Consider the following 14,936-nt stretch of genomic DNA (forward strand, 5'->3'; position numbering starts at 1 on the left):
AGCGAACCAGAGAACGATATATATGTAACAGGGAAGCCCTATCAGACCCCCAGCGTTTTCTTGATAGTATTTTCAGCACATTGAGGGCCTGGGAAGCTTTTTTCTTTAAGCTGTTTATATGTGGCAAGAAAGTGAGCTTTTTATCGAAAGTTATCCCTAGGAATTTATGCTCTTGTTTGAAAGGCAGTGGGGTTTGGTTTAAATATAGTCTGGGGTCGGCCTGTAGGCCTCGTCTCAAAGAGAACAGAACCGCTACCGTTCTCTGAGGGGAAAATCTAAATCCGTTTCTATCTGCCCAGGTAGCCAGTTTATTTATTGTTATTTGTATTTGCCGTTCACAGGTAGGTATGCTGGAAGACGTGCATGCTATTTGGAGGTCGTCTACATAAACTGAGTACATTATGGATTTTGGGATTACTTTTCCTATGGAGTTCATTGTGATGACAAATAAGGTCGTGCTGAGGATGCACCCTTGGGGCACACCAGTTTCTTGGATAAACGTCTTTGAGAAGGTTGCGCCTAGGCGGACTCTGAACGTTCGATTGGTCAGGAAGTCGCACAAACAGCTCAGCATCCTGCCGCGGATACCTAGGTCCGCTAGGTCACGGAGGATACCGAACCTCCACGTGGTATCGTAAGCCTTCTCCAGGTCGAAGAAGACCCCCATACAGTGTTGGTTGTGGATGAACGCTTCCCGGACTGTGTTCTCAAAGCGTACAAGGTGATCGGTTGTGGAACATGTCTTTTTAAAACCGCACTGGTGTATATCTAAAAGTTGCTGGGACTGAAGTATGAAGGTTAGTCTGATGTTTAGAATGCTTTCGAATGATTTTGCTATACAGCTAGTGAGTGCTATTGGCCTGTAACTGGTGGGACTAGTTTGTGGTTTCCCTGGTTTTAGGAAGGGTACTATGATTGCTTCTTTCCATGCTTGGGGGATTTCTCCACTCATCCATATATTATTGAAATATTTTAGGAGAGCGTCTATGGCAGTCTCAGAGAGGTGAGCAAGCATGGCATAATGTATATTGTCTGGGCCTGGTGCTGTCATTTTACCGGATGTTAGTACTGTGTTTAGTTCCTGCATGGTAATAAGCTGATTGTTGTCTTAATGTATGCATGTTCCAAGTGGTAGGCTTTGTTCTTCTACTATTGTTTTGTGCTTTTGAAATGTGTGTGTGTAGTTGGATGACCTTCAAACTGTGGAAAAATGCTCAATATGTTGGCCTGCTCTTCTAATGTTGTTTGAGTACCGGGTGTTGTTAGCATTGGAAATGTGAATGGAGTAAAATTTCCTGTGAATTTACGCACCTGCTCCCGCATTTTCTTTGATGATATTGAGCTGTTTATGGAGGATATGTACTGTTGCCATGATGCCCTTTCTGCGTTGCGTCTAATGGATCGCGCTTTGGCTCTGGACCTTTTGAAGATGAGCAAGTTTCCTGCAGTGGGATGTCTGCGAAGGTTGCCCCAAGCCTTGTTTTGCTGATTTTTAGCCAATGAGCATTCATTTGACCACCAAACTTTATGCGTTTTTCGTGCAATTTCAGACGTTTGTGGGATGGCTTCTATTGCTGCAGATATAAAGCATGTGACAAATTTTTCATTTATTTCTTCTATAGTAAGGGTTTAGGCATAATCTTTTTCTAGTGTGGCTTTCGTTCTGAAAAGTGCCTAGTCGGGGAGGTTAATTTTCCATCGCCGTGGCTTCTTAGAGAGGATGACTGTAGTTGATGTTAGCTTTAAAACCGTAGGTAAGTGATCACTTCCCCGAGGGTCGTCTAAAACATCCCAAATACAATCATTCAAAACCGATGGAGATGCAAATGCTAAATCGAGGCAGGTCATTTTTCCAGAGCTGGGGCAACAGTACGTGGCTTTTCCCGTATTCATTAAACATATGTTATTCGAAAGAATAAAATCCTCGATGAGCTGACCCCTGGAATCAGTATGCTCACTTCCCCAGAATGAGGAGTGTGCGTTAAAATCCCCAATTATCACATATGGCTCAGGCAACTGCTCTTGAAATTCTTCTAGATCACGCATGGCAATTGTGTTGTGTGGTGGTATCTACACAGAGCATATTGTTATCGTTTTATGGCTAATGATTTTTACTGCGACCGCTTCTAAGTTTGTCTTTAATGATATCTCTCTTGCAAAGACATCGCTTTGCGTAATGATAGCGACGCCTCCTGAGAGTCGGCTAGCTTGCACTCGGTCTTTCCGGAAAATATTATATTTTTTAAAGATGTTTGTGTGCTGTGGCCCAAGGTTTGTTTCCTGCAGGCACACAGCTGTAGGTGCCATTGTTTTCAGCATTTCGGTTATGTCTGTGTAGTTTCTGTGTAGACCTCTACAGTTCCATTGTATTATATACGCCATTGTGATAAGCTGGGGATTGGGGAAAGTTATTTATTCTCAGGAGCAGTGATTCGCGGTTTCCCTTTCTTCTCTAGGGAGTCTCGCCGCCGCTGCAGCGGTGGCGAGCCAGGAGTTGAATCCATCGCCACTTTCGTGGCGCTGGATTTCCGCGGAGACGCCGCGGGTGCGTGTGTTTTAGATGTCGGCGGACTTTCGCTGACATCCATTTCCTCCACGGTGGACGTGGAGGATGCTTCTTGGTTGCGATGGCCCGTGGCCTTCGCATTCGTCTTTTTTGTTGGCACCGCTGAACCAGTCCCTGCTCCAGCGGCAGAGTCTCTTGGGCCAGCAGGTGAGGGGTGTGGCGAAAGGTCCAGTTCAGCAGAGCTGTTATCGGTGTCTGTCGCCGAGGATGCCGCTGCTGAAAGTGGGGCCTGAGGGCCTGCGGCGAGGATCGCGTGGTCTTCCCGCGAAATGTTCAGCCCTGTGGACTGTGTCACCGACTTCTGTGGTGGGGACTTGGTTGTCGACCCCAGGTCCTTCGGATCGACCTGTGTGCCGACAGAAACTGAAGGCGGCGACGGTCTCCGCGTCACCACTTCAGAGTATGTCCCTTTCTGTTGGAAAGAGACGCGTTTTTTTGCTTCAAGGTAGGACAGGATTTCTGTGGTCTTCAAAGTTATAATTTGTTTTTCTGTTTTCCAGACTGGGCACGACCTGGAGTACGCGCCATGTGCGCCATTGCAGTTGATGCATTCCGGTGTGCGTTCGCATCTTTCCTCTGTATGTGCGTCTTCTGCGCATGTGACACAAGCGGGTTTACCTCGGCAAGCCAACATGCTGTGTCCAAAGCGCTGGCACTTGAAACATCGTCTCGGGTTCGGTATGTATGGGCGGACTTTACAATGGAGGTATGCGGCGTGGATGGAGTCAGGCAGAGTTGTGGTATTGAAGGTTAAGACAATGAGTTTTGTCTTGATTTCAACATTGTTTCTCCTGATGGTTATTCGTCTGGCTGCTATAACTCCTTGTTCAGATAGTTCTTCCATTTCCGCATCGGTACTCTGTAGGAGTTCATATTCAGATATGACGCCCTTTGAGTGGTTCAGGGTTCGGTGCGGGGTTACCTGTACACTTGTTTCTCCAAGATTCTATAACGACATCAGTTTTAGTGCTCTGTTCTTTTGTGTTAGTTTCTACAAGGAGATCTCCGGTTCGCTGCTTTTTTGCTTTGTAATCTTTGCCTACACACCTTTTTAGGGTGTTGGCGATCACAAATGCACACAAGTTGGCTACAGGTTCATCTGTATTTGAGTGAACCATGAAAGACTTTGGAAACGTTTCTGGTTTCTGTGGTATCAATTTTTTCGCATCGGTGCGACCCCTTTTTGGGGGCCGATCAGATTTTTTTGCAAATTTTTCCGTACGGCATGTACTGGCTAAGGGTTCCTCATACTTTGTCGCTTATGATTCACCCTTATACACAGAGGAAGGTCCCGGGACTCCCCGCCTGGTAGACAGACGAGAAGCCCATCGGCCGAGGATTTACCACTTCCTCGACCGCCACCGTTCAAGGTTTCTTCCCTCCACCTTTCAACCTATCGCCACGGTACGGATGACAGCTTCGGTATGGGGGCTAAGGGTCCGTGGTGGCGCCAAGCACCAACACCTCGTTACACAAGGTGCCCTTGCAGGCCACCTGGTGTACGTTCGTTGGTTCGGGAAAGTCAGCGATGCTCTGGAACTTTAAACTTCCGGGTCGCACTCCTCTGGCAGAAATGTCGTAGCCAAGGTAATCGACTTTCTCGAAGAAGAAACGGCACTTGCTTAATCGCAGCGTTAATCCCGCTCCACGGAGGACATCCAAAAGCATCCGCAGGTGGTCAAGCCTCTCTTCCACGGTCGCTGTGGGCAACAGGATGTCATCCATGTAGGCGTGAGCCACGGTGTGTCGTAGGGGACCCAGTACAGCGTTAATCATTCTCTGGAACACTGCCGGTGCGTTGGCCAGGCCAAATGGCATTCGAGCATATTCGTAATAGCCGTCTGGAGTAACGAAAGAAGTCCTGTGTCTCGATTCCTCGGTCATAGGAATTTGGTTGGTTGGTTTGGTTTATGGGGTTTAACGTCCCAAAGCGACTAAGGCTATGAGAGACGCCGTAGTGAAGGGCTCCGGAAATTTCGACCACCTGGGGTTCTTTAACGTGCACTGACATCGCACAGTACACGGGCCTCTAGAATTTCTCCTCCAAAGAAATTCTAGCCGCCGCGGCCGGGATCGAACCCGCGTCTTTTGGGTCAGCAGCCGAGCACCATAGCCGCTGAGCCACCGCGGCGGCCATAGGAATTTGGTAGTAGCCTGACGCAAGATCTAGGCTCGTGAAGAAGCATTTCCCTCTCAGACGGTCCAGTTGATCATCAATTAAAGGCAGTGGATACCGGTCCTTTTTTGTGACACGGTTGAGGGCACGGTAGTCCACGCAAGTTCGTTGCTCCCCTGTCTTTTTTCGCACCAGTAGGAGAGGACTTGCATAATCCGATTTGGAGTCGACAACAATGCCAGTTTGCTTTAGTTCTTCAATCATTTTTTTTGTGCGTGCCCGTTCGGCGTGAGAGAGTCGGTAGGGACGAAATTTCACTGGCTCCAGCGTTGTTAGCTCAATGCTCATTTCAGCGGCATTTGTGCAGCCAATCTCTGAAACGGTGGTTGCGAAGCAGTCCCGATACTCAAAAATAAGCTGTTCGAGCTTTTCACGTTCCTCAGGAGCAACACCAGGACCTACTTGAATTTCTTTGCTCGGTATCATTAAGGGCTGGACAACGCTGGTGTCCGACTCACCCTCTCGTGGCGATGCATCGTCTGGGTAGCAAATTTCCGCTCGTGCGACTCGTTCGTTCTCTTCGATGGTCAGTTCATGATTGCAAATGTTCATTATAGGGACTACTGTTTGGTTGGTCCCGTCACACTGAGGACACAGCGTGGTATGCAATGCTCTCGACCGTCTTGGCACCTGAGCTGCATGTCCACGAAGACATCTGAGCGTGGTGCGCTACCAGTGGCGTAGAGCTTAACGAAACCCGCTTATTTTGGGGGCACAACCGTTGTTTCCTTCGCCCATAGGCATACAGGTCGTTCTGGGAGCTCCGGAATTTCAATGCTGTCGCCTCTATTGTCCTCGTTCCTGTGCTCCTCAAAAATTTGCACTGTGTTCTTCCGCCTCACAATCGTGACGTGTGGTTGCTCGGTGAAAGGTAGCACGGGTATGGACTGTGACGCGTCCGGCACGAGCAGCACGGGAACGTCCGCTGTAGCTTGGTCGACCGTGAGGGTGATGTTCGTTTCCCCACACGGTGTCACATGTCCGGACCCGTAGCCCCCGATAGTGAACGGCTTGGTCATCTTCGTGTAAGCGACTCCGATTCAGTTGGCATCCTCCTCCCGCAGAGTTACGCATTGGCTACCGAGATCGACGTATGCTCGTATGTCGCAGCCGTTCGCTTTCGCCATCATAAAGTACTTTTCGTTCGCCTCTTCAGCGGCTCAGAGGTCAAAGCCCAACACGTTCTGAGCGACGCGCGCTCCTCTCTCCGTTTATGCCCTGCAGTCTTTTTCTCCGTGGCCCACTCGTCCGCAAGCGTTGCATCTCGCCTTTCGCGGTGGTGTCGGGTAATTGAGGGACACATGACCGTACTCGCTGCAGTTGAAGCAGAGGGGCTCTCCTCTTTCATTTCATCGCGGCTTCCTCCTCGCCTTCGGAGAAAGGTTCTTGTGGTCGGTAGTGTTCAAGGTCGACGCCATTGCTTCGCTTTTGTTGCCATAGGCGTTGGAATATGCAGGGAAACGAGAATGGTTCGGGGGACCACTTGATTTTTAACTTTTGGGGGCAGTGTTTCCCAATCTTTCTTCGAGGCATTTCAGGCAGTGAAGAAGGTCTTCCGGCGACTCGTACGTGCGTATGCTCACTGCTCTAGTTACGTCGTCATCGTATATTCCCGTGATGAGGTATTGAATGCAATCTTCATCTGTGAGGTTGCAACGACGAGCTTTCGAGAGCTTCTCGTAGTAATAACACTCGATAGGCTCACCGCGCTTTTGTCGTCGCTCCTGCATTTTTCGATGGAGTCGTTGGAACCCCGCTGTCGTGGGGAAGGCGCGCTTAATTTCTTCTTTCCATTCCGGCCATGTTTTGTTGACGGAAGAGAGGGAGTCATACCATGTCTTCACAGGCCCTTCCAACCTCGAGAGTGCGTTGCCAGATGTCAGCCAGTCGGACCAATGGTAGACTTGTGCCAAGTCGTCCACGCGTCTTATCCAAGCGTCTACTGTCGGAGAGCTGGATGACACAGGATCAAACGATGGCACTAACCGAGCTGTCTCTCCCGCGCCGATGATGGGTGTGGCCGCTGCTTGCTGCGTCTGAAGCAAGGCAATTCCATTGATGGCTTCTCTCACTGCGGCCTGAACGCTGGCCTGCAGGATTTCCGCCACGTTAATCGTTGACGGAGGTATCGGGGATAAGTTTCCACTTGTCACCACGTTGTCGGATCCGCCTTCACTTGAGTCGTCGGCGTCGTCGTTCCCGCCATCGTTGCTCGGTCGTCCGCCATCTTCGTTTGCCATATCCGTTGAAGATGCTCCGGTGCGGGTGATAGGCATGGTGGGGCTTGCCGGTTGACTTCGTAAGGTCGGGCGAACGTTCACTCTATCCCACTTCTGAATTGTTAGGATCCTTAAAACAATTCAAAAGACGTTTATTCGTCTTTCCGTTACAAAGGAGCTCTGGGTTAACAAGAGGCCGTGTTGTTTCTTTCGTGTCCAACACCTGAGTCTCTTCTTTTCGCGCCGCGCGAGCGCTCGTCCTCCTCATCCTCTCCTCACATCACTCTCTCCTCCCATGGGCGGCTCGGGTTGCTCGCCCTCCGGCGAAGGATCTCCGTCCGCGGGGATGAGCTGGCGCTCACACACTCGACCAGCTGTAGCTATCGCGTCACTACAGGTTTAACCACAGCTAAACCACAGCCAATTTTTTTTTTGCTAAAGCTCTGAGGGACGCTGTAGAGCAGGGCTCTAGATAGTTTAGACCACCGGGGTTTCTTTAAAGTGCGCAGACATCGCACAGTACATGGACCTCTAACATTTCGTCTCCATCGAAATGCCACCGTCATGGCTAGTATCGAACCCGCACCTCGAGCACCATAACCACTGAGCCACCGCAGTGGGTTACCCATGTGTGTCGTCGCTTAACAGTAAAGTATTTTCTAATGCGGTCACCACAGTGTGGCTAGTCACGAAGTACACGCAATACACAGCATCTTATTTCAGCCGAGAAACAAGAAAATGCCCAAGACAGGAGGTGGACATCACTTCTGCGCGCTTTAAGCACGTGTAACGCCTAGAAACGGAGCCCTAAAAACGAATTTTATACAAGACTTATTGGGCAGACATCGTGCACTGCACGGAAATATGCTATGTGCAGGGAGGGGCACACTGGTGCTGCATCGCAACAAGACATAACAACTGATCGATGAACGAGACTGATGTTTGTGATGTCGAGCTTATGTTTTGTGTGTGTTTCCTGGTGCGTTCTTGCGAGCCCCGCTTGCCCACTCGCGGGGCCGTTCCTGTCTCCCCCGTGCCGTCGAAGAAGTGGTGAAACACTGTCTGACGAAGCAGCGAGGCATTACAGCAGATGGCGTAGCGTCGCGGATATTCCTGACGTTGGTCCGCTTCTATTTTGTCCCTTGAAACTTTAATGGTGTTAATGGATGTGGTGTTTGGCTTCTAATCGCAAGGACGTCTGAGAGAAATCCGTGCGCGACGACCGCATTCAGGTAGAGGCGAAAGGCAAAGAGGCCAGTATGTGCTCTGCTACGTTGGTGCACTGTGAGGAAGTTTTTCTTGTAGCGCGAGAGTTTTGAGGCCTCGTTGCCCAGAAAGCCAGGCGTCTGCGTGTCCGGCGTGTGAGGGAGAAGTCACGAGCCTGGCTCTGGCAGGTGGCGCCCAGGGAGCAACCTAGGAGGCAGGAGGGCCACAAGGTCACGTGACCTTCCACGGAGTCATCACAACCTGCCCATCGGATAGTGCCCTCCCACTGCTGGGAGCGCCTGCCATCGCAGGCCAGTGGCGCGTCGCTTAACCGCTGCACCACTGCCCTCAGAGGGGTATGCGGACTTCCAGGCATCTATGAATGTAAAGTACGGATCGACCTTATGTATATATGGGAATAAACTTCTTACGCTATCACATCATAGCCTTAAGGCGGAACTTGTGTCCTTCATTTCTTTTTGTTTCGTTGAGATGCCGCGGTCTGAGCGGCTGCAAACATTGCGAATTGCGTGGTTTACAAAGACACCAAACGACAGATCGGCTATGATCGATGGTCGCTACGAAGGAGAGCTCCGGTTCAATTTAAACCGCCTTCGGTTACTTACAAGTGACATCGTACAATGCACTGGTGTTTTTGTGTTGTGCCTCGATCAATCGAAATCCTCTGCCGCGGGCGAGATCAGCAGCCGAACGTCAAAATCACGGAGCCGGTACTCTGGATCGGCATAAATATTACGCGAAAGTTATGGGATAAAGGAGCTTTACACGACAATAATAAAGGGAGTTTCTCCTAAGAACTTAAGCAACTTTTAAAAATACGCTTTTTGAGAAAGAAGAACACTTTTTTCGGCATAGTATTACGAACAGTCTAGCGCATCAAAATACACCTGAGACGCGCTAACTAGTAGGCTTGGTAACTAATATCGGCTGTTAAGCTTTTAGCTATTAATGCTAATCCCTTTATTGAGAAGCGTGTAGGTGACCGTAGGTAACATCCACATCAGTTTTTAAAATTTCGAGAAGGCAGTTACTCTCGGCGCCGTGGCCCACCACATTTCGGCTATTTCACAGAGCTACTTGTACTGGGGGGGGGGGGGGGGGGTTGCTTTTCGCACGAATGTATCTTGGCCGGATGTAGCGTAAATTTGTTCGGCCACAGCGCAGAGGGCAACTGCGCTTTCGAAATTCTAAAAAAGTGGTGCGGATATTACTGTCGCAAAGCTGAAAGTTGTGCAAGTTGGATAACGTCCATGAAGTAACAATAGCGCGAAAAACCACCGTTGCGAGTCGACGCTTGTCTGCGTCGTTTCCTTTCCGTTCCTCGCGTTCCATTTGCGCTATTGCTACATCATGGATATTACTTATGGATGGCTACACGCCTCTCAATTAATAAGGACACACAGTAAAAGAGGTTCCCTAGTCAGTATTAGTTAACTATCCTTCTAGCTAGCGCGTCCTAGCTCTAGTCTGATGCGCTACACCGCACACAATGTTGTGCCGAAAACAGCGCTCTTCTACCTGAAAAATCTTTATAAATTGCAGAACTTCTAAAAGATCTTCTAAAAAAAAAGAACTTCAAAAAATCTTTGTAAAGTTTCAGTACTCTAGTGTGCTGCAAGTGTCCGCAATCGCTGTTTGCGAACGACGTTCGTGTCTGCTATCTCGTCGATTCGGCGGGAACATTTTTTGATGATTGTGTAGCTCCCGCTAGTTGTGTGGCGTGGGCCGGCTGCTTCGCTTCATAGTAAAATGTCTGCTTGGCTCTCGCGGAGGGCACTACGAACGCTGATGCACGGAGGATATCGTGTGATCCCGAAAGCAGCTGACAGCTTCTACAAATCCGGACCGTCAAGCCTCACCACTAGTTGTGGCGATGCGCGGTGGCTAGATTCAGCAGACGATGGCTTTGTATTTAACCCCTATACCGCTTCGGAGCGCTGCAAATAAAGCAGCAGCGCTTGATGCCACGATGGCCTTCGCGGCAAGTTGCCAACTACGGCATGTTTAGCGATCGACGGGTGAGCTAATGGTATTTGGAACAGCTGCACTCGATAACCGGAAACAGCCGTGTAAACCGGCTGGCACGCATAGAGTCATTGTTCGCAAATGCTCGACGTAAATGTGGTCTGCAGCATAAATGAGGACGTAAATGACCCACTTTCTGCAGTTGCGCAACTTCGTACCACTGGTGCGAAAAGAAGTTCCGGAACTGCCGAAAGTGGAGGGCTGTCATACAGAAGGAAACGGACAATTCGGCGTCGTTTATTAAGTTCGCGCGACGCCTGTGATTTACTAATGAGCTGTAATTGATAGAGTTGCCATGACAGCAGTGTATATTTAACTAATAGCCCAAAGACAAAGCTTTAGCTGCAACCATTTCAATGCGAGGAGAGTTATGTGAACTTGCAGGGAAGGGGCGTACCTCGCTTTTTACGTGCATATATACGCATGGTTCTAGATATTGTTTTTCTGCTCAGATATGGACATATAAGGTAATGCACAGATATGACCATATATATGGGCTGTATTTACATTTAATACCAGATCTGATCTAATTTCCAGATATAGATAGACAAGGAATTGGGTAGATCAGACCATATATGGCCCAAACTTACATTTACCGCCACAGATGACCTAAATCCAGATGCGAATTTATAGGGAATTGGGTACATCTGGATATACAAGGCTGCATATATCGGTTATGTGCAGAAATATACCCAATTCTCTATCTTGATAAGGATTTGTTTAATAATGCCACACTGGTCATTTTCGTACTGGAGCGATCATAAAACTGCAGGCATGTGAACATGCCCCAGAATCATCTTGTCATTAACTTCAAGCAATAATATCACCCTATAGTGCTGTCGATAGTATGCGTTTCCTAACGCAAGCTAGTTGGCCACTGCGGAAAATCAAAGAAGCGGCTGTAGGCCATAATTAGAATTCAAGTTGCGGGTATGTGTTGATGAAAAGGACAGAACAAATTTGACGACGCTTAACCTACCCTTAAGAGTACAATGCGACATCCCTCCCACGCAAAGACTCTCATAGATTTATATAATGCGGGGAGTCCTCATACCACTACTGTCGCAGCGCTGCAGCGGTTAAGCAATGTGCCACTGCCCCGCCAAGTGGCTGTTTCCAACAGCCACTGGAGGAGCTTGCGAGATAGGTTGCTGATTCGGAGCTGCCGTAAGGCTCATATTTACATAAATAAGTCTTTGGGAGGCTGTTTTTTTCTCGACCAATCAACTAATGTGCCGTGCAAAAGCTGCCACCTGCTCACTGTTAGCTGTCTGCTTTTTTGTGAAGCGGATGGAAGGACGCGGGCTTCTCTCGTGAACACCAGCTCTGATTAAAACAACCTCACAGAAATGTGTTCAAAAACTACATTCACTAAAGTTCACTAATGAAAATAAGTTACGGCTACACAGAGAAGGTGCGTTTTTTGTTCAAAACATGCATCCTAAGCAGATGTGAATCAAACCAGTTAGACTTCTTGATAAAGAAAGCGTCAATGATCGTAGCTTAGAAACTGCATCGTATTGTAGATGGGTTGACATTTGTTTTTCCGGCAATGGACAGCAAGATAGCCACTAATACCACCTTTTATCAGATTTAAGTAATGTAGCGCTCTTTCATTTACACATCGGCCTGTTAAGCCAACCTGCACTTTTTAACAAGCCAGGGAAATACTGTAAACTACTTTCGTGACGGATTTTTGTGAACTTCGTTACGTGATTAATATTGGACGGCGTATTCTTATCGGGCATATCTGACAACTTGCATGGTGGAGAAAAAACAAACAACGTTTTATCGGCTGGCTATATTTAAGGTCTTTGGATATTGTATGCAGATTCGGAATGACTTGAGTGTTCTGTTCCTATTCTTTATCTGCTGTTCTTTTTCCTTTTCCCTTCTTTTCTGCAGAAAACTGCCGCAAACAGCTGAAATACTGTCAGCAGGGAAAGCAGACATGCGTATCCGCTTGGCCTCATTTGACAATATCGCTTAATATATGTGGGCGATTTTGTTTCTTTTTTTTCCAAGGCGGCTTAGATGCAATTCATAGCAACCCCAGGTTTCCTTGTATTTTAGAGTATGAGCTGTTATAAGGCAGAAGGGTATTTTGTTACCTAACGTTATACATACAATAGATGTGGTTCTCAACGAAAGAAATTCTCACTTATAAAACTATGCTGTTTACGAATGGAAATTCGTACGTGAACTTTAAGCCTCCTTCAGTGACCTTAAAAGACGTGATAATGTCGCCAACAGCGTCGTCAAAGATGAAAAATGCCCGTTGTCTAGAATCGCCAAGCAGTTTTTGATCAATACCGATACAACGTTAACGCCTTGTTCTGCCCCATGCAAGCAGTCAAAAATTTATTCGATGATAACAAGAAGTCTGCGCCGCGCAATACTAATCACGTCACGAATATCACAAAAATCTGTCCAGATTGTTTTAAGTATTCCCATTGCTTCTAAAAAATTGTGCATTTGCCAAACAGGGCGATGTATGAATGAAAGAGCTCTACAACACTTCAATCGAGTAAAAGGTGGTATTACTGGTTTACTAGAAATGCAGATGTCAACAAATGTACAATAAGACGCAGTTGCTAAGCTACGCTACTGACAAGCTTCAGCACAAAATCATGGAAGCTTTCTTTATCAAGAAGGCTGATAACTGCGGCAGCACGCCTTCACTATCGTTGCTTGAAAATGAAATGGCTTTTTTGGAGACATGCAATCAGATTCTACGTCACGAGAAGGTAGTTAAGCGTCAAATCTGTTCAACTAAAATCATTTCACAGTGACAACATGAACATACAAGGAATATCATTGCGAAATCTTTAAAAGACATGCCGACAACCACAGGAAGTGTGGTAAACTGCCGCGAACATCCCTGACATGTTTTGGCCGCGTTTTCTGTATTCAGTGGAGGTCCGTAAGAGGTCCCCGATGGTGTTATAGCCCTTAACACGAGCATATTAGGCATACTGTCACCTCCTGTCACCTGACATTCTGGTGGAGGTGCCGTCTTATGCGACGTCATCCCCTACCTCCCGATTCGCCGAGTCCCATTCCCAGCCCGGGCCGCCGCCCCTCCGCTGAGGAGGCCGAGATACGTGCCAGCCGGCGAATTCAAGGACTCGGCCCCGAATTCGGCCTCTTGCCGCACCTTACAACAAGGTCCGTTCCGGCAGTGCACATGGCTCGGTCTACCGTGAGCCAAGGCCAGCAGACGGATTCTTCGCCCGTGCCTGCCATGGTTTACGTCCCTGTCGCGCCTCGTTCAGCTCTCCCGTTCCGTGGTCAAGCCTCCGAAGATATCGACGATTGGCTTCAGCACTATGAACGCGTGGCCCGCTACAACGGCTAGTCTGCGGAACATTGCCTGCAAAACTTGTATTTTTGCCTTGAGGGCGCCGCCCGTCACTTGTATGAGAACCACGAGCACACCCATACGTCGTGGGATACTTGCAAGGCACAACTGCGACTCACTTTTGCTAACCAGCATCGCCGCCAACGCGCAGAGGACCTCCTGCAAACCAGGTTCCAGGGCCCCGATTAAACCGTCACAAGTTTCGTCGAAGACGTGTTGCGCCTTAGTGCCCGAGCTGATCCCCGCGCCACGGAGGACAAGAAGGTGCGCATTCATATGCGAGGAGTGAAGTCAGACATTTTCGGCGGTCTCATTCGGGATCCTCTCACAACCATGGCCGGCTTTATATCCGAGGCGACTAACATCGAGCGCGCCCTGGCAGCCAGAGCAGATCATTATCGTCGGCTTGCTGGAGTTTCTGCTGCTTCCAGTCTTTGCGCTGACCACCCGGCGCTTTACCCGGGTGGCTTACCCGTCGACGCCATGCACCTACGCGAGGTCATCCGCGCAGTTGTTAGGGAGGAACTCCAGAAGTGTCTGCCACCCACCACTTGCTCCTCTTCGTCCCCCTTCACGGAGGTCGACCGAGAAGAAGTGCAACGCGCACTTTCTCCTCGCTGCACCGTCACCCCTCCTCCGGCACCGCCCGCCGTGACGTACGCCTCCGTCGTCCGTCGCTCGTCGCCGCCGTACGATGTGACAATAGGGTCACCAGGGGTTCGCCAGACGCCAATAGCCAAGCACAGAAAAATTACCGACGACGCTGTCCATCCTGTTCGTCAGTCACCTTATCAAGTTTCGTTGAAAGAACGTGAAACCATACAACATCAAGTGCGCGAAATGTTGGCTGATGACATTATCCAACCATCTCACAGCCCGTGGGCTGCTCCGGTGGTGCTAGTGAAGAAAAAAGACGGCACCCTTCGCTTCTGTGTTGACTACCGGCGCCTCAACAGAGTCACGAACAAGGACGTATATCCACTTCCACGCATCGATGACGCTCTTGATCGCCTGCGCCATGCCCGTTATTTTTCGTCCATCGACCTTAAAAGCGGGTATTGGCAGATAGAAGTGGATGGGCGCGACAGAGAGAAGACTGCTTTCGTCACTCCAGATGGACTTTATGAGTTCAAGGTGATGCCCTTCGGACTCTGTAAAGCTCCAGCGACCTTCCAGCGCGTTATGGACACCGTGCTCACTGGCCTCAAATGGCAAACATGCCTTGTCTACCTTGATGACGTCGTCATTTTTTCAAGCACGTTTCATGAACACCTGGTTCGCCTAAAAGCCGTCCTGCAGGCTATCAGAAACGCCGGCCTCACCCTGAAGCCTACGAAGTACCAGTTTGGCTATGACGAACTG

This window comes from Amblyomma mixtum, chromosome 10, assembly GCF_055824585.1.
Source record: "Amblyomma mixtum isolate Tamu chromosome 10, ASM5582458v1, whole genome shotgun sequence".
NCBI classification, from domain to species: Eukaryota; Metazoa; Arthropoda; class Arachnida; order Ixodida; family Ixodidae; genus Amblyomma; species Amblyomma mixtum.